Source organism: Antechinus flavipes, chromosome 5 (assembly GCF_016432865.1).
Source record: "Antechinus flavipes isolate AdamAnt ecotype Samford, QLD, Australia chromosome 5, AdamAnt_v2, whole genome shotgun sequence".
Taxonomy (NCBI): Eukaryota; Metazoa; Chordata; class Mammalia; order Dasyuromorphia; family Dasyuridae; genus Antechinus; species Antechinus flavipes.
In genome coordinates, this window is record NC_067402.1 from 185,653,164 (window position 1) to 185,660,486 (window position 7,323).

Consider the following 7,323-nt stretch of genomic DNA (forward strand, 5'->3'; position numbering starts at 1 on the left):
TCCAAATGAGAAAACTGAGACCTAGAGAGATTAAATGAATTTTCCAAGATCATACAGCTGATGAGCTGATAGGAAGATGGATGAGGAGCTATCTAGACTCCAAACCCAACACTGTTTCTATTGTACTACTCTGCTCTTGGATCACCTGCAAGCTCTCTTTACAGTCTGAGGACCACAATTCATATCCCTACCTGGCTGCCTACTATATCTGTGATCTTAGAAAAGGAATTTCCTTCCTCTGGGACTCAGTTTCTTTATCAGTGACATGACAGGAATGATTTGGTGATTTCTCAGGCTTCTTCTCAGGTCTAAATACCATGATTTAATTTACAGAATGCTTTCACATTCATTTTCTCATTCCAGTTGGAGCCCAGGGCTTAGCACTGGTAGCAATAGCTAGCAAGTGGTAGATGCTTAGTAACTGTTAATTGATTGAATTTGAGCTTTATAACAGTCCCATGATATTGGTAGACAAAGAGTTCCTTGGTACGGATACCAATTATGTTAGTAACTACATCTGCAATTTCATCAATGTGAATGTTTCTTCTTCTAATGCAGACCGCAACCCTTTCAGACTCGAGTTCTCAGTAAATGATACCATTGAGTTTCCATGGTCAAAAAAAGAAAATCTAGTCAGACCTTACTTATCTCCTTACCTAGTCATGACTTTATAGTAAACTGTTTAATGATTCCTTCTCCTCAACCTTTGAATTCCTCGTTCCTTTGACCTTTTGCAATGTCCTCCCCACTAACCCTTCAATCCTGGGTAAATTCCATCATTCCTGATTTTATTCCACATTTACAAAATACAATTGAAGAGAATAATGTACTTCTAATGTACTTGGGTTCTATTCAAGTGACACTCACTGCTGAATAGCAGCTTTTTTACACCTCTCTTATTGGCTTTCTTATTTTGCTAACAGTAGTTATTTCAAACCTTCTTTCTTCACAAGTCCCTGACTACCTACCCTGCCTTTCTCAGAATCAGCACAGCGTTGTCTCCTCAAATGGCAGATATACAAATCTCTCTCTCTCTCTCTCTCTCTCTCTCTCTCTCTCTCTCTCTCTCTTCTCTCTCTCTCTCTCTCTCTCTCTCTCTCTCTCTTTCTCTCTCTCTCTCTATATATACACACACACACACACAAAGTATATACATATATACAAAATAAACACATATATACACAAAAAATTATATATACTTATATGCAATGCATATATATATATACACACACACCCTATATACTTATCTATCTGTCATTCAAGGAAGCAAGGACTACACACACACACACACACACACACACACACACACACACATATAATATATAGTCCATCATTAGGCCTTGTTTCCTTGTGTGTATATGTGTGTATGTGCGTGTGTGTGTACAAACACATATACATGTATAGTACATACGTGTGTGTGTGTGTGTGTGTGTGTGTGCACTGTGTCTTTAGACTTTGCAAGAAAAAAATTTGTACTTCTCAGAAGTTCTATCCTAAAGCCTTATGATGATATCAACATTCTGGGATGATGTACCAAGGAAGTAGAAGCTCTACTAGGTCTTAACAAGATAGAGAGACTTTGGCTATTAGCCTAATGATGGAATACACACATATATTCCATCATTCCAGTCTAATGATAGAACATGTACATAAACACAAATATACATATATTTATAAGTATACACATCTTTATGTGTGTATAATCTCTCTCTCTCTCTATATATATAATGTTAGTAATTGCATCTGCAATTTCATCAAAGTGAATTAGCCTAATTATGTTTTATATGCATATAAAGCATAATTAGGCTAATAGTTAAAGTCTCTCTGCTCTGGGAGGACCTGGCAGAGTTTTTATTTCCTTGGGACCACCTCCAATTACATATCTTGCTACTGGACCCAGGTGGCTCTGGAGGAGAGAGTGAGATTGGGGACTTTGCCCAGCCTTCCCTCCCTTAAATCCAATTCACTTGCATGTCATTCCCTAAAGTCATTGTCCCAGAACCTCCATACAATCATAAAGCCTTAGGATAGGACTTCTGAGAAGTACAGATCTTTTTCTTGCTACTTTTCCAGATGATGGATTTGAGGCTTAGAGTAAATTAATTGCTCCAGGGATATTCATCTCATAAGTGATAGGAGACCAATTTTTGCAATTCTGCAACTCTGAACTAGAATCTTCAAGTCCTCAAGTTGCATTACTATCATAGTACATCGCCTCTCCTGGGTAAGAACTGGGGGTATGTCTATGTTCCTGGTCCTGGCTCCAGTTAACAGTCTGTTAAAAATAACTTATTAAAGCATTATATTTCTGAATTGTACTGAGCTCTAGGAACATAAATACAAGCAAAAAGAAAGACAGTTGCTACTCTCCAGAAGCTTATATTCTAAAGATAATACGCAAAAGGAGCTGCAAAGAGGAGAGGGGAAGATAAAGTTACCAGGAGTGGAGATATGGTAGACAAAGTCATATTTATGAGTAGATTGTCATATTTTTCATTACTGAACAATTCTAGTTCCACATTTATGTGTGTTAATGTGGCTACGAATATAAGAGTATTGTGTAAATGCTTGCCTATAGGTGTTAAGGACCCCAAATAATGGAATATACCCAGGTTTCAATGGCACATGTTGCAGTTCACTATTGAAGTTAAGCAAATAATAAATAGTGTGAACGAATATATTTATGTACTATCCTTTTTGTTTGATCCAAATGACTCCAGCCTTAACTATACTATATGAATTTGTGTATATTTATATATGCTGTGGTCCAAGTAGGATAACCTTAGAGTCATTTGTGCTTTAGCATGTTAGGGAGAGGAGACTTGACTTTTTCACCTGATTAGAAGCAGTAGGAAGAAAGAGTAACAATGGCTTTACTCTTCTGGCAACTCCACCTGACTTTGTGGAGATCATCTGACCTTGTCCTTTGTCATGGACCTGAGGCAACTAGTTGGGGAAGGTGGTAAAAGGAAACAAAGATTCAGGGTCAGGGAGCCAGAACACCATTTCTGAAGATTTGGGGAAAGTACTTGGGTGCTTTAGGTTCAACTGAAAAATAAAGTGAAAGAGAGATACCAAAAGGAATGACTTTTTTTTTGGTGATTTGCACCCTACCATGGAAAGTAGCTCAAATATCAATGGGAGGATATATATTGGACTATACATTTCAGCATGGAAGTTTGATGCCATAGTTGTAAGAGACATTTATGTGCCTGTGACAGAGGTATGACTTACATGTCAGTGAATTAGTGTGGACTAATCAAGCATGGGATAATGAAAAGAGAGTTGATCTTGGAATCGGGAGACCTGAGTTCAACTCCAGGCCCAATATATAGCAATTACATAATTTAGGAAAATCATTTAATCTCTCTAAGAATCAGTTTCTTTCTCTATAAATCTAAAACCTCATGGAGTGATGAGGATGAAGGCACTGAGTAAATTTTAAATGCCACATAAATATGAGTTATAATGACAATTGAATATCTCTGAGGCACTTCAACTTCTAAGGTCCTTGATGATCATTATGGTGGTTAGTAGTAATATAATGCATATTAAGCCAAATCAGAATTCTGTATTCTAAACAGAATTAAAGATTTCATTTTATTAATCCCTGCCTCCAGGCTAAACAATCTAAACAATCCCAACAGGATGAACTGAAATAGTAGCCATACTCTCAGAATTCTAGTCTCAGTTCTGTCAATTCTCCTTCCTGGGCCTTAGTTTCCACATCTTTAAAGTAAAGGTGATCTCCAAGCCCCCTTTCAAGCTCTCAGATTCTTTGATTATCTAGTTCCATATAAACTCTTTGAGGAAAACCTTTCTGGAGAAGATTAAATGATCTTCATCAAAAGCTTGCCTCACACATGGTATAGTCAGGAGTACATGTGACTACGGAAATGCCTAAGAGACTAATTGACTAATTCATATTCTAACACCCACAACATATTCATTGTACCATATACAGCAAAAGCATAGTTTTGCCCTTCAGTTATTTATCACTGATGCAACATTTAAAAAAGGTAACACATTTTATCTTCCTTGGGTTAATTTTTTTCTTTCTTAATTATTTTTCTTTTAGTTTTTGAGAGCTGAAAGCTAGAATATTTTCTGGGGGAAATTACAGAGCAGTGAACATGAAACAGTGAGAAAAAGTCAGACTTGACTCTATCATGGACAATCTATATGACTCTGGGGCCACATCCAAACAGAAATCCCCTCTTCTATGAGCCTAGAAATGATCATTTAACTTCTACTTAAAGATCTCCATTAATGGGACTTGCTTATTCTTCTTTCCTCTTTTCTATCTCCATACATTCAGCACATTTCACTTTGGAATATTGTTAGGAGACATTTCTATGCTATAGGAGGTAGAGAATAGATATGTAAGTTCTATAGAGCCTGAAGGCATAAAATTAACAATTTTGCCAAGACTTTAAGGATAATTTAGTGACATGGCCACAGATCCATGAAAATATATAGCATGTGTCATCCTGTATGTTTACTTGGAACCTTTTTCAGTCTAGCAACACACATATTGGAATGGAAACACTCAGAGACCCAAACTACACCTGAAATATCCCAGTTCAACAAGATTTTTTCCATCTTTCACTTTCCATTCGATTAGTCTCCAAGGGCGATTATGATGACTGCTTTTATATAAATCAAGTAAGGTTAACATTGCCTCTCTCCCAAGGAGACTGGAACTGAGAAGAAATTAAGGAATTGGCTCCAGGTCACACAGCTCAGAAGAGTCAGAGTCAGGAATCTTGGTGATTATGTAGTTGAACATGAATCTTTAATTAAATTTTAGGAAAAAATTTAAGGAGAAATTAACCCATGGGAAGAAACTGAAACCTAGAGACAAAAAAAATCATGATGATAGGATTTAGGGATGTTTCCAAAGACATCTAGTTTAGCATACTCATTTTGCAGATACATTGAAGTAACTTGCCCCAAAGCAGGAGAATGGCAGAGCAGAACCAAAGTTCTCTCATTCAACTTCATTGTTCCTTTTATCATATTACAGTACTTCTGTGCTTAAATCTTTTGTCTCCAAGATCCATTGATCTCTAATTCTCTGACTATGAACTCATTCCCCTGCTTGAGTTGAGATAGTATCTGCATTAACTTCAAAGTAAAGTTAACTGATCTTCAGAAAAGGAGGTAAGATCTCTTCCAGTACGGGTTTTACTGTCCAGTATGCTTGATGGACACATAAATCAAGATCAGGTAGGTCCAATCCCTGCATATGGAGACCTTCCATTTGGGACAGTGAGGGGGTGATGGTGAAAATATTTTTCAGTTCGTAACTGCAGTCTTGGCTGCTTAGTCACTTTGCAGTAGTCTATTTCCTTTATCCACTCCTCTCCCTCCCTTCGCTCCCCCCCCCCCCCCCCCTGCTTTCTGCAGCTAGAGCAGGCTCCAATGCAGTGCTCTATGAATTCTCATTCCTCTGACTCTTCCCTGTGGCAGGAGAAGCACAGAAGCTAATGATTCTGCCAGGGACACAGAGTCCTTTGGAACTTAACAGAAAGGGGTGGAGGGATTTATCCTCTATGGATGAACTGTTCTGGTGGTGGGAAGGGGATAGAAGAAGATATTAAGGCATCACGAGGAAATGTGGCAATGGGAGATTTGGTTAGAGTCCCGAATTGCCTATCTGGAAGGCTCTACTAGTTCAGTTGCTGGGAATGAATATAAAGGACATTCTCTCTCTCTCTCATTTTCTCTGTCTCTGTCTCTGTCTCTGTCTCTGTCTCTGTCTCTCTCTGTCTCTCTCTGTCTCTCTCTCTCTCTCTCTGTCTCTGTCTCTCTCTGTCTCTCTCTCTCTCTGTCTCTCTCTGTTTTTCTTTCTCTCTCTCTTTCTTACTCTCTCTCTCTCATTCTCTCTTTCACTTTCTTTCTCTGTCTCTTTCTCTTATTTATATACCATTTTAAATATTGAATGAATAATAATAATGACTGCAGAGTATCACGATGATCTCTCTGAAGATTAAACTCTAAACTGACCTCAGTTGTATCTAATCATATATGACAAGCAAAGAAAAACAAACCATAAGGTGCAAATAAATCAGAATTGTTTCCAAAGCTGCTGCATGTTTATTGTTAGACTGGTGTAGGTCAGCAAGACCAGTTCCTTCTATTTGTTTTACAGAGCGTCTCTGAACCTTTGTATATTTTGCAGCATTCTGTTCTCTCCCGGGTGAGCATTTTTTAGAAGGACCAGCCATACGCTAGAATAAAATCCAAAGAACTACCATGATTTTGAGACCACAATTTGAACAAAGATAACAACTCATTCAGGTGTAAAGCAGTCAGCCTTCTAGAACAAAAGCATACTGAGATGTGGTTTTCCCTTCAGTGAGCAGTTTAGAGGATTTTCTAAACTCATTTCCACCTTGCAGGCACTTTCTACCATCCTGTAGGTCTTTTCACCATCTAGCAAACTCATCTAGGCTCAATTCATATGGTCACATTGGAGGAATTTTCACTGGCCATCTCCTATCTCTAAAATGTTCTCCTTCCTCATCTCTACCTCTTGGCTTTCCTGTCTTCTTTCAAGTCCTAGGCTAAAATCCTACCTTTCACAAGAAGTCTTTTCTGAACTGCCTTAATTCTAGAGTCCTCTCTTCAAGTTATCCTGTATATAGCTTGTTTTGTTGTCTCCCCCAAAGGATTATAAATTCCTTGAGGTCAGGAAACTATCTTTTGACTTTCTTTGTGTCTCCAGGGTTTAGCCCACTACCTGACTCATTTGTAAATGCTTAGTAAATATTCATTGACTGACTGGCACAAGAACTGTAGGGGCTTAATAAATGTTTATTGATTGATACAAGCAGGTACTTAATAAATGTTTATTGACTGACTAATATTGTTCCTTCTTAATATGAAAATGTTAGTATGAAGTACTTTAAGATACTTAAGAGTATCTTAGTGTGAAGAGACTGTATGACCTAGTAGAAGGAACACTGAATTTTAAGTTAGGATGTAAAATTCTGCTTCTGTTCCTTGCTTCTTGACTAATCTTGGGTAAGGCAATTTACCACTTTAGATTTGAGTTTCCTCATTTGTCAAATAAAGGGATTGCACTAGATGATCTCCAGGGTGCCTTTGTGCTCTAAGACCTAAGATCTTTCTTGCAGCCCCTATTGGATTAGATTATTGAAAGAGAAGTAACAACTTACATAGGCTACTATGAATCAGAGCCTGGAGACCCGAGTTTTAGAAACTCCTGGGGTTTGCTTGATGACCACAAGTCACTTCTCTCAGAACTCACTTTCTTCATCTATGCAATGAAGAATTTTGATGAGATGATCTTGGCAA